The sequence below is a fragment of the Xiphophorus couchianus genome, chromosome 12 (genome assembly GCF_001444195.1).
Source record: "Xiphophorus couchianus chromosome 12, X_couchianus-1.0, whole genome shotgun sequence".
Taxonomy (NCBI): domain Eukaryota; kingdom Metazoa; phylum Chordata; class Actinopteri; order Cyprinodontiformes; family Poeciliidae; genus Xiphophorus; species Xiphophorus couchianus.
In genome coordinates this window covers 25,920,211-25,942,495 of record NC_040239.1, presented here as the reverse complement: position 1 = coordinate 25,942,495, position 22,285 = coordinate 25,920,211, and the positions used below count along the sequence as shown (strand labels likewise).

Genomic DNA, 22,285 nt, shown 5'->3' with positions numbered 1-22,285 from the left:
AAGGCATCACAGTAAATAGAACTAAATGCACTTCACAGGGTTTTATTTGTTTCTTGCAAATATACATATATTTTAAAAAGCTTGTATTAATTTTCTTTTATGTCACAAGTATGAACTTTGTTATGTGATCATCACTTCAACTCCCAATAAAATACACAGATGTTAGCATTTGAAACAAAAACACTTTCATAAGGTTCTAAGTTACAGCTTATAAAAAAAAACAAACACTGCTGAAAATGTGTGCATAATATTACGTACAATCTCTTTAGTAGCGATTGTAAAGTATCTGGCCACCAGATGCACCTGCACAGCGTAATGGTGCATTGCAAGCTCGTTATCTGCAACCACGGCAACCTGGACGCCTCGCAGTCGCCGAATAAGCCGTGAACGTCGGTGCATACCAAAGTAGTCAAGCTCCAAATGTGCGGCCATCTGTCCAGCTTTGAAACTTTGGCTGAAATCGGGTCATGCAGCAGGACAAAGATCCCAAGCACAGGAAGTAAAAGGTCCGTGTGATGAAATGATCTGACAGACGCCAAGACAGCTGCGATAAGTCAGAGAGCTGAATCTACGACTGAAAAGAAGAGAGAGTGAACCAAGTTGCTCACAAACAATGAGAGAAATTGATATTGCTAAAAATATAAATATCTTTGTGTATTTCTGTCAAAGTTATTTGATCGGTGAGTGTAAACAATTTGCTTTAATTTATTTCGATTTAATATTTAAAGCCCCAGATAATGAAACGTTGGGACTGAAACTCACTTCTACCGTGGATCCATCAAAACAAAGTGCATTCTGTGAACTTTTCTATTTGGTCACTGCGGCTTCATTATAGTTAAATGTGACTTCTTACAAAAACAAAAAACCCTAAAAAAACAAACTAGAAATCTGAGGAGAGAAATGTGAGGCTGTGGTGAGGTTACAGCCCAGCTTGTGGTCGGCTGAATCTGCCGGATGTCTCTAATCTATCAACACTGCAAAGGATTCCACCGTTACTTCCTGAGCCGCTGCTAAATTGGCTCAAAGGAGGTTTAGAAGATAATGAACCTGTGCATCTAGCCTTACAATCTAAGAGCAAAAATGATTGTCCTCCAGTTTTTGTTCAATCAAACCGAGTATATAGAAATGTAGCAATCTGAGTCTGAAATCTCTGAGAATATGTAAATTCAGACGACGCTATTAAAACCCCCCCCCAAAAAACAGATCCAGGTGGGTAAAGCTGAAACTGAAAAGCTTTTTCAACCTAAAAGTAAAAGGGACTGTGAGTCTGTTGGGGTCATTTTTAATTACCAGCAGATCTGGCAGATTGAAATTAAGACTCAACCAACGTTAACTCCAAATGAAAACACGACAAAAAGAACCATACCTACCAATATCACCTAACACTGCATTCATATAGACACTATCAGACGATTTCAACTAGAGACGGTAATTTTAGATAAGATATTAATATATGTATTGATCTCGATGTTGAACAAAGATTCTAGATCACAAGTCGGTGAGAATGTTCCTGATCCGTAAGCACAGATCTATTCAGACTGAGTTTCAGTTGCTTTATTATTTATTTTTGCGTGAGCTTTTATGCTGCTAGTTGCACAGACTGAACAAATGAAAATTGTGTTTACATGTTTGACCAAGCTTGTGAATCTATTGGTGCATTTAAGTGGTGCAGAGTTACCACATACATTTGTAATTCAGGACATTTATGTCTGTGTTTAAAAACAAAAGAAGAAATGTTTCAGGCCAGTTCAGTTCTGTTCTTCTGTATTGGTACCGGCTGATACTAAACATCAGATATCTGTATCGGTATCGGTAGTGAAAAAAGTGGATCGGTCCGTCCTTAACTGAACTTTTAGGGTTTTATTTAGGGTTTCTTTATTTTTCCATACTGTAATAACGGCAGTAAAATGCACAACTGCAATTGAAAAAATCCAAACTTAATTCCAACTTGAATCCTACCAGATCATTTAAACAAGCAAACCAGACTAAAACATATAACCGATTCTTTGTAGAACAAAATAAATCTGTTTTTCAATTTGTTTTAGCTATTTCTTTGTAAATTATACTTTAACTGGATATTATTTACTTGTTACAACCTGCCAAAGTACATCTTGCAAGTATTTTGAGTTCAGTTTATAGTCAAAGTCTCTGATACCAACAGTTTTAAAAGGCCCAGATTATTAAAATAAACTAGAACATTCACTGAAAAAAGAAAACAGGTGATCCAACTTTAAAAAAAAAAATTATTTGTTACAAGTAATCAAATTAAGTTTATACAGGTAAATATGTTAAGTTTATTAAGTTGTCATGTTAAACATTTTTTAAAAGCTGGAGCTCCATTTTTTTCAGTGTTACAAAGAACATTAATAAAATTCAGAGGAATAATTTTACTTGATTTTATGGTCGTGTTCGTCATTCGTTGGACACATTTTGAATCTTTCAGACTTACTGCAAGCCCAGACCAATCTCGTGTGTTTACACGTTGTGGATCTTTGCGAGCCGTGGCCGCCTGACATATCTGATACACTCTGATGTGATGACTTCTGCATCCGTCTCCGTCTGCAGCTACGCAGAGCCGGGTGCCGGTTTAGCCGTAAGCATCTGGAGATACATGACCCACCCAGGCAGGCTAGCAAATGTTTAAATTACACTTATAAAATGAATTAAAAATGAAATATGAAAACTTGCGTGCTCTGTTGATGGAGATGAGTCAACAACATTTTCCCCCTGTGGACGGTCTGATGTTTTTCTGTAGAATCTCGATGTAATCCTCTTTCTCTAAGACGCCGTATGACACACTTCTCTGGTCAAAATGCAGCAACGTAAAGAAAGCAGTGGCTCCTCCAACCTCAAAGACCTGGAAATGGTTGTAGAACATAAATGTGTCAAATTCAAGGAGAAATGCAGAATAAGCAATTAAAAAATATATATTAAGAACTTATTCAAAGGTAAATAAATGCAAGCCTCTTGAAGTATGAACAGAGCAAGAAAACTTGAGTTCAGAAGATTTTAAACAGCCGTCACTTTTTTCATGGACTATTCTTTCTTCTTGTTAGTCAGCCTAAGAAATTATATTGGCTTGTTCACTTACAAACTGCTGTTTTTCTTCTTTTTTAAAGAAATTATTTATTTTTTTATGCTTCAGATAAATAAGTTGAAAGATGCAGTCTGCAGTAGATATAAAACCCCCCCCAAAACAAACAGCTTCAGTTTAAATGTGAATTTAGCAGCTGATGACAAACTGAGAGCGGGCTTCGAGCAATTCATCATTTTTAGCCTTCAGACGCAGAAGAGATGGCTCCACATATGGGATGAGGAAACACATGGATACGTTCCGTCTGGTCGCTCGCTGAGGTCACTCAACCAGCGTTTATTCTAATGTCGCGTTTGCCACGTTATTTAGCCCCTCTCTGGAATTTGAATTGTTATTTTTTTCTTCTAAATAATAAATCTTCCTTTAGCCAAACTCTCCAGCAGTCTTCACGTCCTTCAGCTGCCACGATCTGCATACGGAACAAATATCATTTTCTTGTAATACACAGTAACAATGTAATGTCATGCACGATATAAATTGTTTTAAGTGGTCATTTACAATAGCAGAAGAAAAGGTGGGTGATTTAATTACATCAAGAAACTATTGTCTTTATCAAAATCATTAAAAAAAACAAACATAAAAATCTTTCTATGAGGTAATTTTCTTTATGTCATTTATGAGAGGAAGACAATGAGAATATATATTTATTCCCAGAATCACAACAGCAACACTTCACCTGTAAACCGGATGATCTTATTAGATTTAGTCACTAAAATAATGAACGAAACAGTAACCACTCTAATAATTAATAATTACTCATCAGGGCCGGCCCAAGGTTGTGCGGGGCCTTGAGCAGAATTAGATGTGGGGCCCCTCTTCCTGTTAGGAACATCAGCACCACAAACAGCAAAATCTGGCAGAATCTGGGTGGGTCAGGATTTAATTAGTTGAGCATAAATGCAATCATTAATCATTTCTACTTATTGAGACATAAAATATTTATTAACAAACTGAGTACACATATGTTAACTTTATCATCGGTAAATGAAAATTGCCATCGTCCCTTATCATAATAAACTTTTGCTTCTGTTAGTTTCTCATTGTTCCGCTCAGTTATGTTTCTGAGTTCTCTTGCTGTGCAACATTAGACATTTGTAATAATAGATTGTAGCACAATCATATTCATTAAGCTAGAATGTTATTTAAAAGTTCATTCGTCCCATTAACTCAATTCACTAAGTAAAACTTCTGTATATTAATTGCAGTCAGGTGTCTTCCAAAATATGTCTATATTTTCGTCTTGCAGCGAATGAAAACCTAAAATTTAATATTAGAATATTACAACATACTCCTAAAAAAGCATTTTTATTTCAGAAATGTGGGCTTAATAAAAAAAAAAAAGTGTGCTTCTTCTCTGCTTGGAGAACGTTATTTTCAAGTGCTTTTCTCAAATCCCGTTGCAGAAGTTTTCAGGGAGAGAGCGAGTTCCAAAAACACCTTTCTGGCTTAAAGCTGTTAACTCAAGGTCGAAGACGAGCGCCGAAATGTTGTCAGCAGAAACAAAACAAGGACGCGTTCATTTCAAAAGAAGTTCGGAGCAATCTGAGAGAGATTGTCACAGAGATGGATGTAAACAAAAACTTGGTCAATGGTCGAGTCTCATTCACAGAAATAACAGGAGTGCAGAAATGTCTGATCTTTAAGACTTTGCCAAAAAAAACTCTTTTTGGTGCCCACATCTACAAATATCTAACTTAATTCACACAACTGATTAAAAAAACAATCCAATTACTAGATAATATTATCACTACTATATTATGTGATATATTTTGATTAGCTTTAGAAGAAGATTCAGATACTCTGAGACGTCCCATACCATACTAACCTTAAATTATTAAGCACCAAAAAATAAACACGACAAATGCCTAATCACAACTGACACGTTATCGCGTCATCTGATTTGTTTCTTCATCACTGTGAATCAGTCCGATTAGTAGAGATGCCAAACTAAATCCCCACTGCAAGCTGTTCCCAGATCTGCAGCTCAGTCTAAAACACGTGTGTTTCTCACTAACAGATTCATATAAAACAGATGCAGGAAGGCAGTTCTGAAGCTACTTTATAAAGAATTTGGATTTTTTTTTAAACTTCTGCATGTGGTGCCATGACAAACTTTCCTTTTTGCCTGATGCTCACATGGGTGCTGTGAACATCTCTGGTAACTTTCAGTCTTCTTTCAGAACTTTAAATAGCCCAAAGGAAGGTTTTGTGACAAGTGCCTGTTTTTCTGCAGCAAAAAGTGAGAGTCGCTTTCTTGTTTTTTCCAGACCTGCATCCAGCTGTTGCAGTCGGCCATTCAGTGATTTTACAGCTTGTTGATTTGTAGAGATTTGCTTCAAAAATGTAAAACCTTCTGACTTCTATCTTTGCAAAATCCATTCAGACGTCTTACCATATAAACTAGCTGCAAAAAGAAAATTAAGTGAATTCTTACCATCTTCAGGAGATAAACAGAATCTGAGTAGTTTAACTCCCTCCCAAGAATCTATTCAGACATTTAGTCATTTTCCTCATATTTGGGTGATGGAACATCAATTCCAGCAAGAAATATTCAGTTTTCCATTTTTTATATGATGATCTTCAATAGTTATTATTTCCATCACATTTTATTTATGTTCTGTAAACAGCCTACAAATATGAACAGGCCAACTTGGTTGTAAACTGGATTTTGGTAACAGAAGCTGGTTCAAAGCATCCCCCAAAAATAGTTTCCAAAGTCCATTCATCCGAGAAACATTTATCAAAATTCATGTGGTCAGAGTTATTTCAACAAGAAATTGAGTAATTTTAACAGTTATAACTACTCAAACTACTGTTGAAATAACTCTGCAAGAGTAAAATTAATGCCAGTGCTGAAAAGGACCCAATAGACTTGGCATAGTGTTGATTTAACTCTGCAGAGTTTGTTGTGTACAACATCCTGTGTTTTTATTCCTACGGAAATTTGTCAAAATTACACACAGACGTGGCTGCTTGTGAAGCTGGCGAGGGGTTCAAAGAGAGCTAAAATACAAAAAATAACAAATTTTAATCAGAGTTTCACTACAAATGCAAGTCTGCAAGTGTAGGACAGTCAAAATGACTGTCAGTATGTTCTATAGGTCTGGCCTGCAAAATCATGTTTCCAAATACCCTTAATTGTTACCACAGGATCTACAATAAGGTTGTTGCTACTAATTTTTCATAGATGTACAACAAGAAAGAGATTGAATTCATGGGATATGTGCGAAGAGGAAGCCATTGCTCTCTAACAGAAGGACACAAGAACATTAAAACTATGAACCTTTGACGGGCAGTCGGTATGGTTTGGGGATGTTTTGCTTCATCTGGATCTGGACAGCTCAACATCATACAATCCACCATGAAATGTGCAGGATATCAGAGGCACTTTATTAAAATATGCATGAAAAAAAAAAGCCTATGACAATGACCTATTGAGCAACTCAGCCCTGCAACATGACAAAAAACATACCAATAGATCCCCCAAGCCCTTGTTGAGAGAGTTAGGGAATGGAAAACCCAGGGCGTCCTAATTTGTTGCTTAGAATGCAAATGGTGCTAAGTTCAGCTTTAAATTAATTGAAAGTTAATTTTGGTTGATTACCTGCAATTAAACTTCTTTTTTTCCTGAGATAGAAAAAATAGACATCAATGTTTCTTAATGAACTGCACCTTAAATGGGATATCCTGATTTGTTATTTGACTGTAGTTATGTAAAGTGTCGGGTTATGCATCTAAACTTAAACTTGTTCTAAAGTGTAGTGTTGCTCAATTTAACCAAATACATGAATTTGCTGGGAAACAATTTCAGTTTGCGTCTCAGCTTTACATCAAACTGTGAACAGATGATTCATATCTAGATTTTCATCAAGGTGTCTCTGCAGGTCTTTCTACAGAGGGAATATTTCTATACATACATGCTTCCCGCAAAACAAAAGAATCAGCCAAGTACGTCAGAAACGAGGTCATTCGTTTAGTCTTGTTTGACCAGTTCTACTGGTCAGCAGTGAGAGATGAAATGACAGAGAAAGCTCCATTCAAAAGACTTACAAAAGCATACATTTACTATAAACATTTACTGTCATGAATACCATCTCTGATGGTATTCAGAGATTTCATTGATCTCTGAAGGATTTCATTGATCTGTTTCATTGCTAGGGTGGAATAATCTAACATCTTTAGTGATTTAAAAACACAAAAACACAAAGTACAATGGTCTGGCTCCACTATGGGAAAATGAATAAACAGTTTGTCAGTAATATTTAATTCAGTGGTTGAGTTAATAGTCCAGGTCTGCAACAGAGAGAGGCAAAGAAGAATTGCGCAAATTGAAAATTACGAAAATAAATTTGCTTAATGGAAAAATGTCAATTTCAAAGCAAACTCACGCTTTTTGTTAATCAGTTTTGGCAAGGTTTTTTTTTTTAGCCTTACTGAAATATATGTATTTGGCAAAACTGTAATGGAAACACTTCTTTCGCATCATGAGTCACATGATCAACAGCTGGATGCTACTACTGGCCAAAACGTCAAAAAAGACGACGGAAAGTGGTAGGAGGACGATGGTTTGTTTTTGTTGTTTTTCAGACAATGTGCAGCTGGTTCCCTCAGAGCTCTCACAGCTTCACACAGTTCATGAAAAGTTGTGTGTCATTCATCATGTCGAATCCATAGCTCTTCTGTAAAATCGGCAACTACAATTTCCCCAAAATGCAGCGTATGTAGCCGCTCCCAAGTATAAGAGGCTTGTTGCTCCAAAGCCTGAATAAGTCTCTGAAGTCTCTTCTGTTGGCTAACAGATGATGAGCGCAAGCGTCATGGCTGCATTGTCAATATATTTTATGTAACTGTTTCATCGAAGTCATGTTCTTAATGACTTATCGCGTGAACAAGCTCGTTCACGAGTGATTTTTATTTCATTTCTTATTTAATGGAAACACTGCAATTAAAAAAATACTGATTTTTGTTTTATATTATCAAAGTTTTACGTACATTTGTAATGGAAACTCGGCTAGTGACGTCTCTAATGGCTCCAATCTCAACACTGCTGAAAACGTATAAAGTGCATTTAAAAGTTACAGAAGTGATTGGAAAAGGACTTGTTCCACCAATTCAGACAAGAACAGCGATCAAATATCCAAACACGATTGTGATCGAAGCTTCTTTTGTTGCTACAAAAAAAAGAAGGTGTGATCAACTTGCAGCTTGATAGCTGGCATATAACCAAATAACTGGGATGCATGTGACGTAATGTGGATTAGAAAAAATCCACGGTAAATGAAACTTGCACACCCAGCTGTTGTAGGCTGTTATTATTCCACAAAGTGAAATGCACCAGTCATAAATCATTAGAACCCCCCATATTGTAATGACATTCATGCCCATAATGGGTGAACATGAACTCTTGACCGCAACTGTAAGTACAGGTGTAGCGAACAAAGCGGCTCCTGTGCCAGATGTGCGAGGCCTCTCTCTTTCTTGGCCGCTCTTGAAGCGATTTGTCATTGTGTGGCACTGATGTACCATCAACAGTCTCCTGCTCCCGTGTATTACAGAGGGGGGATATTTGTGGCTGCTGTGAAGCAAACAATTTAATAAATCAGTTCATTGCAGCATACACGATGCCCCGGGGCTTTACGAGCAACAAACATGCTACGGCATCTAAAGGCCCTGAAAAGACAGACGAGAAAACGACGACAACAGAGTCTAAGAAACGGTGAGTTAGCCATTATTAAAGCGGCTCTGTCGTGCTTGTTCTCTCAACACGGAAAGCGCCGTGTTCCTGGAAGACTGCTGAAGATATAATAAGCAATGGATGTAATGACACGTTTCCTGGAGATTAAAGAGTAATTTCACCAACAGCTGCTGGTTCCCAGTCTGCTTTGTGAAACAAGGTAACGGAACAGAAATGGGAGATATGTTTTAGATCATTTAATCAGCATAACAAATGGAAAATGGTGAAAAATTTACCCTATTAATGAAATATTTAATATGCTATAGTAATTAATATATTTTTATGCTATAGTAATTAATATAAGGGATCAAAATTAAACTTTTTTAAATAAGATTTTTATAAAGCAACTATGTCTTCATTCTAACTTGCCACGTTCTGAGATATCTCTGTCCATGTCAGAGGAAAATGGGGAGACAGACTTAAGACAATGAGAAAAGGCAAAAGCAGCTAAAAATCAAAACCCTGTTACCAATACAATATGTTGAATATGACCACAGTGTATCTAACTTCTGATGGCTTCATCAACGAGGACAGCGCACCAGTTCTCAAAGCTGAAATAATCTCAGCCTGGCGTTTGCCTCCACAGTCACCAGTTCTCCATCCAGCAGAGCATCTTTGATACTTAGTGGGACGGAAGATTTGTGTCACAGACGTGCAGCCAACTTATCAGCAGCAACCGTGTGATGCTGTCCCGTCTGTGCAGACCGAAATCTCTGACGAATGTCTCTGACACCTTGGTAAAATCTGAGCCATGAATAATTAAGGCACTTCTGAAGGCAAAAGGGAGTCCAAACTGGAACTAGCAAGGTATATCTAATAAGTGGGTCAGTGGGTGAGTGTGTGTGCGTGCTCGACAGCTTGGATTATGAAAGATACCGTAAATATAATACATTTTCCATATTTGATAATTTATTCATCTATAGAGGGCTTAGGAAACGTGCTATTGCCCCTTTGTAAATACACAATGATCTTAAAAATGGATGTCATTTCAAAGGATTAAGCAGACTGGGATAAAACGACGGTGTCCTCAGAGACCCTTTAATGGATTTCCCTCCTGCGAGGTGTTGGAGTCCATTCCAGACAGACAGAATAACCCAAAAGGCTTTTAAGGTAAAGACCTCCCGATCCCAAACCCACCAGGGCAGACGTTACAACTTCCAAACAAAGGCAAAACTGGCACAACCTCGCTAATTAAAAACGTGATCAAAAATGAATCCTTGCATCCATTTCGGGTTGTTGATTGGAGCTGCTGTGATAGATGCCCAGTCATGTGGGGCAGGGGGAAAAAATGGGAGGAAAACCGCAAATTCCACAAGCCATGAATTGCCTTCTGCTGGTGAGATGTAAATCAGCGAGGCGCTCTAAAATTGATGGAGCATCCTCTGGTTTTCTTCCTGACTCCCGAGATCACTCTGAATGCCCTACCCTGTACGTACGTACCAGGCACTGCAAGATGGATTACAGGCAAAACGGGAGGTGCGAAACAAAGAATTTCAATATCAAAGTTATCAATCACATCCAGTTCATACTGCTTTTCTTGGCACTCAAAATGTAATTATGGAGTATGCTGAGTATGAGGCTTGTATCCGTTTTCATCCCAAATGACAGTGCTTATGTTAAGTTAATTGAGCTCAAATCCCAGGATACATGGCGAAGGAGGCTGTAACATTAGCCGTTTCCTGCATGCAGCTCATTGGGATGCAAGGCTGGTGCTGGCAGAGTAAACTGCGCCTTGGCAGAGATGCTGAGCAGTGGTGGTTGGTGCTGCTGCGGGGACATGACAGCTACAGTCTTCCCAGCCATAAATCCCCGCACACTCCACAGGGCGCACAGCCACACCTGTGTATTAAGATGAAAGACATCTAAACTCCAGATGCCCCTCGGTGCCGTGTCACCGGGTGAACTTATCCGGCTGGAAGACTTTCCACCAATGGCCCGTTATTTTATTCTTGGTGGGATTTTTCTTCTTTTTTTTCCTTTTCAGATGCTTATGAGACAGGGGAAGAAGGGCGGGAGGAGTTGGGAATCACTCCGTCTCCACAGAGTGTGAACCTATTTATGCCACCTCCTTCACTTGTCCCACTCAGAATCAAAGCGGTTTGCTCAGAGCCACATCCAAAGCTTTTCTGACTGTGTCACTCTTGAACATGAGCATGTAATATCATGAATAGGGCGTAATAACCACTGAGCCTTTCCTCCTCGTTTCTAAACAAAATGATCACCCACAGACTAATTTATGAAGTGCACTTAATTGTTCATGTTGGTGATGGCTTCGAGCGTCTGCCTGCGGCACGTCGTTGGGGAACGGGGAGCAGGGGCAGGGAGGACGGCATTGTTGCTCCTCTTGTTCTCCACCCGAGCTCAGTATGATATGACTTTGATTTTCTACTTGTAATTTACCCGGCAACTGCCAGCCCCTGTGTCTTCGCCACATCTCATACAGACCTTTCCTTAGATCTCGGAGGATTGCCTAGCAACCTTTTTCCTCCGTACAAATACCAATCTGTGCCCTGAGCTGCTGATGTTGACCGGCATAATTACTACGTATTGGAGAGCAGCCAGAAATGGAACGGATTTAGGAACAATATAGGTCTGAAAGTCAGCCTAATGAAGCGCCGACTAAACCTTAGCACAGTGTGTGCGTCACATTAAACACGACGATGCAGTTGGCAGCGTTGTAAAGGGTGAAAGTACAAAGGAGCAGCTTCTGACAGGAGTTAGCATTCGGCTCGCAGACTGTGACAAGTTTTTTGTGTTTCTTGGCGACTGCACTATCAAGAAAATAAATAAATTAATAAATAAATGTGCCAGGCTCTGCACTGCATCTGGTTAAAACAGACGTTACTGATGCTTCCTTTTTATATTTTTCCAGGGGGAAGAAGTCTGTTATTTCATGTTCCTCCTCCCTGGGCAGAGCTATAAGTTGAATCAAATTGTTTGAGGTCCCAGTTCTATTTGCCTTAAAAGCTGAAAACTCTTGAATTGCTTCATCTTTTGTTCCTATCTAACCATAAATGTCAATTAGATAGATAGATAGATAGATAGATAGATAGATAGATAGATACTCTATCTATCCAGGATATTTAGGTAGCTAACTGCATAGTACTACCTAGCGAGCTAACAAAGGTAGCTAGAAACTAGACACCTAGCTGCCCTAGTTAGCTACCAAGCTACCCTAGTTATCTAGGTTTGTATCTAGTTAGCTACCTAGCTAACTACATGCAGGGTTATCTATCTAGTTAGCTAGGTATCTACCTAGTTAGCTACCATGCTACAATAGTTATATAGGTTTGTATCTAGTTAGTTACCTAGCTAACCCCAGGCAGGGTTATCTACCTAGTTAGCTAGCTCCAACTAGACCAGCTACCCAGTTAGCTAAGTAGCTATGTTTTAAGTAGCTATGTCAAAGCATGTTCTTGTGCTACTATGGCTCAGTCTATGTACTGGCATCCAAATGAAAATCTGTGGCAAGTCTTAATTAAGTCAGAGATCAGGGACATTCAAACTGCATGAGTTTGGGCTATTTTGCAAAGAAGAATGGGCAAAATGTCCACTCTTTAGACATAAATGTATTAGAGTCATACCCCAAAGTATTGATTTAGGAGGAGCTAAATCTAAAGCCACACCTCACTTTTATTAAGGAAGAAATATTTATTAAAACTTTGAACAAAACGTTTGGCTCGTCTCTTCCTTAACACAGCCGGGTTCTTCTCGGCGAGCAGCGGCCAGCTGTAAAACGAAACTAAATAAGGCGTGTTGACGTCACAGATCACAGAGTTTAATTCATACAAAACCACACATGCATCAGTTAACAAAGCTGCAGAGATACAGAGATATGCATTTTATCACAAAATAACAACAGACAAAGACAAACACAAAACACACAGACAGACAAAGGCGCCCACGTGGAGAAAAGATGGAAAAAAACTCTCTCTCTCTTAGCGTTACATGTACTATATACTGAGTAGGCGTTTCCTCACTTTAATATATGCAAAAAAGGCGCTCCGTTGTTCAACCAATCAGAGACCTGTTTCGGCCCCAGAGAAACCCGCGAAACTCAAAGGTGATCTGTTCTCTGTCACACCAAACAGGGGAAAGTCCCCAGCACCGAAGTCCTGATATAAATCTCGCCGACTCCCCTGAAGTTTCTTCCTCCCACATTCCAGCTGCCGTTTCCATGGAGATGCTAATTTTATGGCCCTTGTGTGCTCTTAAGCAGACAGTGGAAGGCGTCTGCTTGTCTCCTTGGGCCTCTCTGAAGGGTCACACAAAACCTGTTTTTCAAATAAGAATGCTTAATATTCCTTTACACATGTTGTAAATATTTTAGCACTAAAATAATCATTTTCCTTAACACTTTTCAGATTATTTTATTGTCAAGAAAGTTTGAAAACTATTTCATTTTTCTTTAACTTCACAATCTTTCACTAATTTGTGTTGGTTTATCACAAAAGATCACACAGTTTATCTTAATTTCAAACTGTAGTGGGATGAAAGGCATTTATTTAATGCCCAGGATTACTTTTGCAAGGCCCTCTATACCCTGCAAGGAACTTTAAGCACACTGCCGACTCTTGCAACCAGGGTAGCTTTAACTTTTGGATGCAAGATCTATAGCTGCCTCTTCTTACTTTACTGCTTCAAAAAGGTTACTCAATAACCGAAGACCTACTTTTTCTACCTTTGAGGCAGCATTAACGTCATCATTAAAAAATGCATTCAGGAGAAATCCTAAACAAAAAAAAAAAGACCCAATTGCCTCCTGACTAAATGTGAAAGTGGATTTCCTTCATTTATAAGCTTTTATATGACGCATTCAACGTGTAACCCTGAAGGAAGCACGTATCTTGTAAAATGAGGCTTTAATGCCATGCATCTAGTGCAGGCTGGAGTATGCTTTCAGCACAGTTGAACTTTTTATTTATTTATTTATTTATTCATATCAAGTGCAGCACTGATCAGGAGCGATCCTGTGCATCAGTGAAATCAAGTGGCATTCAATTATCCCGGCTTTCTGTGGCTCAAACAGCTGTGGCACCAGCTTGAGATTTTAAATCCAACTTCGGTGTTGAACTGCATTTAATCCAAGCAGTTCAATCACCGCTGCCGCCAAATGTGCATACTTTCAGCCTTCATCAGCCCCGTCTTTAGGACGCCACAGTCATTTTCCCAGCTGGGCTTGCCGAAGCTCTGTTCAGTGCTGCACAGGAAATCTGTGGAATCAAGCCTGTGCCTTCATATTGGATTTAGATATTAAACCTTCATCCTGTAAAAAAATAAAATATCATCCTCGTGGGAATTGCTTATTATTTTGAGTGAAGAAAAAGCATTTTTCCTGGGATTTTGTTTCTCATCTATTCACAACAGGCAATAGATTGGATGATAAAAAGAAATCATTTAGGCTGGGCAGAAGAGTCTTAGTTTGTTTAAAACCACAGAATTGGTTTAAAGCTGTGTTTTTCTCCTCTTTCCACCACAGATAATGCACACAGATTGTTGAGATTTGGTTGGTTTTTATCTTATTTCTTTATGATTTTATTCAACAGGGATCCATTTTAGAAATAAAAGTACGCCATACTTCACAGGTTTCAGATAATCAAACAGACATTAAAACGTATCAAACATTACACCAGAAAATTCAAGATGCAGTTTTTCTTTCCTTTTTGGAATCCACCTCAAGGGATTTTCTGGTTTCTACCGGTCTGGCAGCAATCAAGCCTGATTAAATTGAACGAAGATCTAATTAAAATGGATTTAATCCCAGTTAATTGTTAATTGTTGATTTAACAGACTTCAAATCAAAATTTTGAAATGGTTCCACAGGTTATCCATTAATATTTGCCAGATGACCTAAAATGCCATAAAGGACGTCTACAATGGGTGAAATACTTTTTCACAACACTGCATATTGCGCGTTTTTTCAAATGTTGCATTTCAAAAGCCTGTCTGCCAGCCTGTTGCGTACGTTCACTCCAATTTATAAGTTGACAAAACAGCAAAAGGTTCTGTTTTACTTCTAAAGCCGCACGCTCCAGTTACATAATCCTTTCAGAGCGGCTCGGTCTGACTTGGAGGTCTCTGTTAGGGAAGTGGCACATCCAAATCATTTTATTGTCTGAGTTGTACTGGCTGCATTTCCTCCCAGTCCTCTTTCCTTTCCACCAGAGATGTCTCTCAGATGACTCAGGCCGCCAGCTTCACGAAGGATAACATCATTTCACTTGTTTCCTCTTCCTCCTGTTAACCAATTTGAACATCTGGATTAAATCAGATACGATTTATGTATGTATATAAAAACAAAAAAAAAAACAAGACAAAGCTCTTTGAGGCTCTTTTTGTCTGTTTTCTTACTACTGGGCCAAACAATCCATCAGTCGGAGACAATGAAACGGTAGTAGAACCACGCACGCTCACACACGCAGTGCATTAGTACACATACAAATACAACGGTTGATGTATTCTAGTGATAGGTCAATGCAAAAATAAATAATAATATAAAATAGGGCTGATGTAAACAGACTAACTTAAGTCCGGGGACCGGTAGACCAGGGGACGAACATAAGAACTGGGGGGGCAATACGGGATATTTACGGCACCTTCGTTCGTCACACTCAGAAACTCATCTACCAGCCATGTACCGCCACAATGATTTCCGCCACCAGTTTGTTCAGACCGGGGTAATATGAAATTTATTGTGCGGTTCGTCCGTAAAGCTACACTTACACTGTAACCATTAGCCGCCCGCCGTGTTCAGTCTATCTGCTTACCTGTATAAATATGCCTGCAGCGCTCTTCCCGCCGTTTGCTTTCAGACAGCAGCTTGCCGTACTCCAGGCATCGCGCCAGTCATTTTAAGGATACTTATTGGTCCTCCAAAAACGATGAAAACCCGGGCATTATCATCAATCAATACAATCCCTACGAGCCGAACTTTAAGATTGGACGTTATGCCGCTAACACTTAGCTTTCGTCATCAACTCAGAGGCGGAAGTCAGAACCCCACGTAACGCAATTAATGTTCCTGCCAGAACATGGTGCGCTAAATAATAAAACATAAAGTAACGAAGCTTCGAGGCAGGTTTATTTTCCTCGAGGAATTTTAATAATCGAGGTACTCGAATCATTCGAGGAATCGTTTCAGCCCTAATATAAAATACATTTTCTGCCCAGGCTTCAAATTCTTGCAATGCGCTACGATTAGGACAAAATCATTAAAAATATTAAATCACTGAACTATTTGAACCAGACGATCACCAATTGTACTCGCGTCTTGAATAATTGGTAAATTAACTGATGCTTTCACGTGCTTTTTCCACTTACGGATGTGACTTTTTATCATTATAAATGTTTACACTACTTTTAGCCATACATTAAAATCTGTCAATGATAGGTCTTGTCTGTCGTCGTCGACAGACAAGACCTATCATTCCCCCCTCGTCGTTCTTTTAAACCGTTCCATCAACCTACAAGGGAATTACAGATGAAAACCAGCCTGTTTGGCTAAATCTGGCATATTTATGTGACATGTTTATATCGATTAATATTTGTCACCCCACCTTTATGAAGTACAGAAAAATAAAATTCACAAACATCTCGTGAAACACTGCTCAACACAGCCTCTCAAAAATGAAAATCAAATAAAATTTTATTTGTGTTGCACATTTCAGCAACAAGACAGTTCAAAGTGCTTCACATCATAAAAACACAAAAATCAACAATTTAAACATTACATTTTTCCAAGTGCCGTTATGTTTGCAAACCTACACAAACTCTACTGTGCAGGTCAAAGGTCACTCTGGAGGAGCTGCAGCGATAAGCAGCCCAGGTGAGAGTCTGTTGACGAGCTAAATGTTAGTTGTAAACCTGGTCTTTATGGAATAGTGGCAAGAAAACAAAAGTCGGTCGTGAGAAGTTTTGTTTGCAGGAGAAACATGTAAAAGAAGGAGCTCTCAACAAGCGAGAACAAAATGGACGTTCTTTTCTTCAGATCACGGTGGTGAGAGAAGAAAACCACAGGGACGCTTATCTTCAGTAGGAACTGGGAAAGGTCGAATGGTGCTAAATGCAGAGCAACCAGAGTAAACTACTAAAGGCTGTAAAACTGGAGCAGAGGCTCGCCTTCCAATCGGACATCGACACTGAAACAGCCAGAGCTACAGTGGAGCGGTTTAGATCAGGGATCTGCAACCTTTACAGCTCAAAGTGCCATTTTTACCCTCAGCGCAGCCAAAAAAAATATAAAAAACCTTGTTTGGAGCCAAAAATTATACATGACATTTAAAAAAAACAAAAAAACTTCTCAATTTTTGATGAAAATCTTCTGTAGGAAAATGTGTTGTAATTTTTAAAGAGCCAACGTTTTATTTGATCAAATAAAATCTTGTATCCAAAAAGAGGACGGATACATTTTGTTCCACGGGATGTTAATATTGGCGGAAAATGGTGTAAAAAACCCAAAACAAAAACATTTTGTTTGAAACCTGTTGAGAAAAAAGTTTTAGTAGCAAATGCAAAACCTGAATTTCATTGCCATTTCGATGAAGAGAAGAACGACATGAAAGGGATTTTAGGAGGGCAGATTTAGCAGTGGTTTTGCCAGAGGCCGGTGTTGGATCGCTTCACTGACTGGAATGTGTTTCCCATTTCCACTGCATGGGAATGTCCAGCTGCTGGACAATAGCTTTGTCTTCACACTGTTTCAGTGTGAAAACAAGGAAGTAACTTGCTCTGACATACGAATAAATAAATTCATATTCAGTCCTTCGTTCTGTCTGAATCCTGCCGCTGGTGAAATCTGGAGAACTTGACGGTTAAAAGTGAACGTTTTTCTTTTTTTAAAGTGTGATCATACTTCTGACCCTGAAAGTGATCAGGGTAGCAGTCTATTGCCCTGCGATTTGAGAGGCAGTCACATAATCAACAAGCAGCACTGCCGGGGTGTTGGGCCTGTGAGATGGTGAAGGTAATCTCAAAGTGTGGCCATAGCTGCTGTGGAAGTCCCCAGGGAAATCAAGAGCCTTCACAGCTGCCCTGCCCGGCAGCAGATCGCAGCACAACTTTAAAATGACAGACCGGCGGGCGTGCAGACGACCAGGAGGAGGAACAGAAAGTTCAGTTTGACCTTAAAGTAAAATACTTCAAAAACACCAGCAGACTCAAAAGAGGAAGCAGCAGCAGTGAGACAAAACGTGAGTTTTCCGCACCAACACACAGTCGGCAGATTCGACCTCGCAAATTTGAGGTGAACCGTACATCTGTTCAGTTTCCCAGTTTAGCTTCCTCGTAATTGTTTTTTTCTTTTAATCCACTTTTTCTGCATGTGGAGGGGAAAACGTGGGTCTCAAGATGCGAAGAGCACAAACATCTGGACCAAACGGATTTGAATCATTTTCCCTAAACGCAATTATCAATCATTATCCATAGGCGAGAGACGGTGGAGCTCGGCGTCCCGCAGGAGTGAGACGTCGGCTAGAGATCGATGCAACCGGATGAGGGATGAGTGGGTTTCGAGCCGATGCACGGCGAACCGTTGCATTGTCTAGCTTCCTCTTTGACAGCTCCGCGGAGAAGGAAAATTACTTGGCTCGTGCTTTCCAAGAAAATGCCAGCACGCTCGCCAGACAGACCCAATATGTTGTCCAAATAAATAAAATGTCAAGCGAATAACAAACCAAGAAGCATCTGTTGCCATTACCTCGACACTTTTCATTCCTGCAAATTAAGCCTGTGACAGAATAGGATATGAGCAACAGTCAGTCAGCCTCTGGAAGAAGCCGTGAGTACGGCGCGCTGTAGATAGGAGAGTTTTTCTTATTAAGCCGTTGGCATGAAATTCATTTCAGTTAGTTTTTGTTTTTCTATCACGTTTAATTGGTTGAATAAATGTTAATTGGGTACTGCATTGCAAATGTTTTCCTGTTTCCCAGAAGTGCTTTCATGACCTGTTGAAATCATCTATCAACAGCCTCCAGAGTGCGAGAAAAAAAAGAAAAAACATGTTGTACTTACATTCGTATGAGTCACTCACTGGATTTTGAAAATAAAATGAGGATGATCGATTTCCCAGTTTGCGGGTAGATTTGAAAGAAAAAGGAGCTCTTTCAGAAGACGGCATTAATTGAAAAGAAAATAAGAAAAAAAGAGGCATGAATCAACCGCCTTTTAGAGTAAAACCGATGCAAATACGTCTAGATTGAACCCTTTCTGTCACCATGTTGTTCTGAGTCCCTGAATGCCTTTCTGAGCACTCGAGGTGAGAGCACTGTACAATCTATCAGTGTCGTTAAACTGTTTTATGCTTGCGGCTACGGAGCAGTAAATCCTGCAGCGTGAATCTGTCATGTGTCAGAACATGTTGTCATTAGCAGATTTATCTCATGTGCGGCCGATTTTTCTTTTTTAAAGTGGAACACATGGCGGAGCGTTTACAAAACGCTTCACATGGAGGAAAATTTTAATTCTGGCACACAGGAGAGCCAGTGTAGTTAAGCGGTGCATCATGTGAGTGGGACTTATATAAGACTTTTAGGCATGGTACATTCTGAATAATGTATGAGATCTGCATCAGTGATGCACCCAGCCATCTTCCCATCAACTCAGACCAGTTTGACCCCCGCTGATAGATTTCCCCCCTGCATTCATTGCATTCTAGGTTTAGGCCAAAAGGTTCCGTTTTGGAGTCGGAGAACCTTCTTCTGCGTGTTTGCGGTTTCCCCCACATGGATTATAACAGACTGTATTTGGGAATTTTTTATTTTGTTTTCTTCAGGGAAGCAACAATCCACTTTTTCCACTTCTTTTTTTTTTTTTTACTTCCGATACAGATATCTGAGATTCCACATCGGCCAATACCGATCCGATATAGAAGAACAGAGCTGAGTTGACTTAAAATGTTTTGTCTTTTTCAACATAGACACAAAATGTACTGAAATACAAATGTATGTGATAACTCTGCGCTAGTACAGCACACTTAAGTACACCAATAGCTTCACACGTTACACGTTTCAAATGGATGGAAACAAGTGCGACAAATGATGTTTGATTGTGACGTCTCCGCTTCACCTTTCCTCTGGATGAAACATCTGGAAACGTGAATAAATTGCCTCAGCGTATGAAGGCGCGGCTGCCGTCTTCTTACCCAAACTCTGTCTCTGCATTACAAATTCTCCAAATCATGAAGTAATGCAATAAACATTCCAAAGTGTAATCATCTCCAGTGTCCTTTTATTACTAAAGAACAACCATAAAGCTTCCACTTTAGTAAACAGCATCAAAGGTTAAATCAAAACACTTCAACACTAAATTTAAATCTCACAGATTTAAGGCTACCAATTCCCTTGAATTGTAATAATACTGACAGAGTTAATCACGTTACCACATATATAATTAAATATGGACGTATTTAAGCTCTCATAGGCTTTGAATAACTGCATGACTGACTGTAGAATTAAACAGTGAAATTGATTACACAGTGAGGAAGATTGAACATCTATAAACTCTGATTCAAACTGATTATATGCAGCTGAGAGTAACCTTAAAACTTCTACACATTAAACACTCTTGATTTTAATAGATAACCACAAAACACATGTCAGGATACCACCGTAACCTTAATAAAAGTTGGATAGGAGAGTGTAACACAGCTTGTAGATACACTTAGCCATTTCTAAAATGGCCGCCGCAGCTAAAAGGTCTCTAACCGCGATTATGAAAGAAATCGCTCTCTTTTTAACATCTAGACATGTTGTCGCGAAATTATTACTGAAATAACTCATCACTTTACACTTTAGGGGGGACAGTTTTCACCAGCGTCACACATTACTAACCTGTAAAGATGAATACATTGCCTCAGTGAATGAAGGAGCGGCTGCCGTCTTCTTCCTCAGGATCTGTCTAAGGAGCGAAGGGGCGGGACTCCTCGCTTTATGCGTCCTGGTGAAACACTGTCTGTATTTTGGTTCCGCCTTTTAACCTTTTGATTTTACATTGTATTTCGGTCAGTTTCAGTCTAAAAAAATATATAAAATATTGGAATTGTGTTTTCCTGTTGCTAGTAGTACTAATAAAATTTATACCCTTTTAAGCAGATTTTCTGGACCATATCAACAAGCAATGATTAAAATCTGCCACTTTATGGCGTATCACACAAGGTTGGTCAAACACATATAAACAACTTCAATTTGTTCAGTCAGTGCAATTAGGAGTAGAACAGCCAATAAAGAAAGTAAAAGTAAACAATAGATTGATTACTTTTGTTAAACTTGTAAAAAATAAACTGCAACAAACCTTTGTTCAAATGGTTCAGAAAGTGCGATTAGGAATTCTTAATATGATGTAAAATAAACAATAAAGCATGACGTCTGCTGTTATTGTCATTTGGTACTCGATGCAGAATTTCTTCTAAATGTCAGGATCGATACAGATGTTAATCTCGGATCTGTGCATCCAATCCGAACATTGCTTTTCTTACGGCAATGTTCGTCACTCTCACCATAAATAGTAGATTTACACATGTGAGTGTGCAACTAATTCCAGTTCTGTTGACATATTTCCCAACCTGAAAATACCTCTGCTGCTGAGTTAGCATAAGCAGTGAGGTCGGGTGACATTTTTCCATCTTTAGAGGATGAACTGAACAAAGTTTTGTGAGGTCTTTGCATATGGTTTTATAACCCAATCCTGCTTGAAACGTCTCCACGTATTTTTTCGTGCAAATACCATGCACATACCCCTGAATATTTGATTTAGGGGTATCAGAGTAAATGCCCTTTACACTTTTTAGATTTATAGTTGCAAAAAAACTAAAACTAAAAATATTGATAATGTTGTTACTTCCCCCTCAAATTTCGAATTAAATAGTAAAACTTTGTGATTGTTTATTATGTTTCAATAAAATACATTCATGGTTGCAGATGTTTTAGCATAATTCTCTGAACACATAAATATTGATCCTCAAGAATGACCAAGACAAGTCATTCAGAAACGAGCAAGACAACCATCTGCAGATTTCAGATCACATTTCTTATTGTTGCAGGGGGTTTTTTTGCTTGTTTTGTGATGCGTCAGAGTTAAAACTCGTGGGTTTTGCATTCTTGATTTCAGACAAAAGCACATGAAAGAAGCTTATCCTTCCTGCAGGGCTTATCCCCTGAAAATGAGCTAATTAAGGGGAAACGTAAAGGCCAGATCAATGAAGTGGTTGAGTCAGCTGAAAGCACAAAGGAGAAGCATCCAAAAGACGAATGCTTTGGCCAGAACCTGGTAAAGAGGAGAGACACTAAAAGCATAAGCCCCAAACTAACTGTGGTAGCTGCAGCAGCAGCAGCTGATGAATGAGGGAGAAATAAAGAGCAGAGAGGCTTGTGGTGTTTGGTGTTATGTAACACAGTAACATGCACAAATCTGGTCAGCAATTATAAGATTATGAGAAGTTTATGATTATTGCAAACGTGGACTCT

At 39.0% G+C, this 22,285-nt stretch overlaps 1 long non-coding RNA gene across 1 annotated transcript; it reads right to left on the bottom strand.

The window, feature by feature from the left end:
* Positions 1 to 14,486: 14,486 nt before the first annotated feature.
* Positions 14,487 to 20,767, bottom strand: LOC114154187 (uncharacterized). Its single transcript, XR_003597512.1, has 2 exons — positions 20,654 to 20,767; positions 14,487 to 15,065 (listed from the first exon to the last, which is right to left on the bottom strand). It is a non-coding gene; the product is annotated as an uncharacterized LOC114154187 (long non-coding RNA).
* Between the last annotated feature and the right edge of the window lie 1,518 nt (positions 20,768 to 22,285).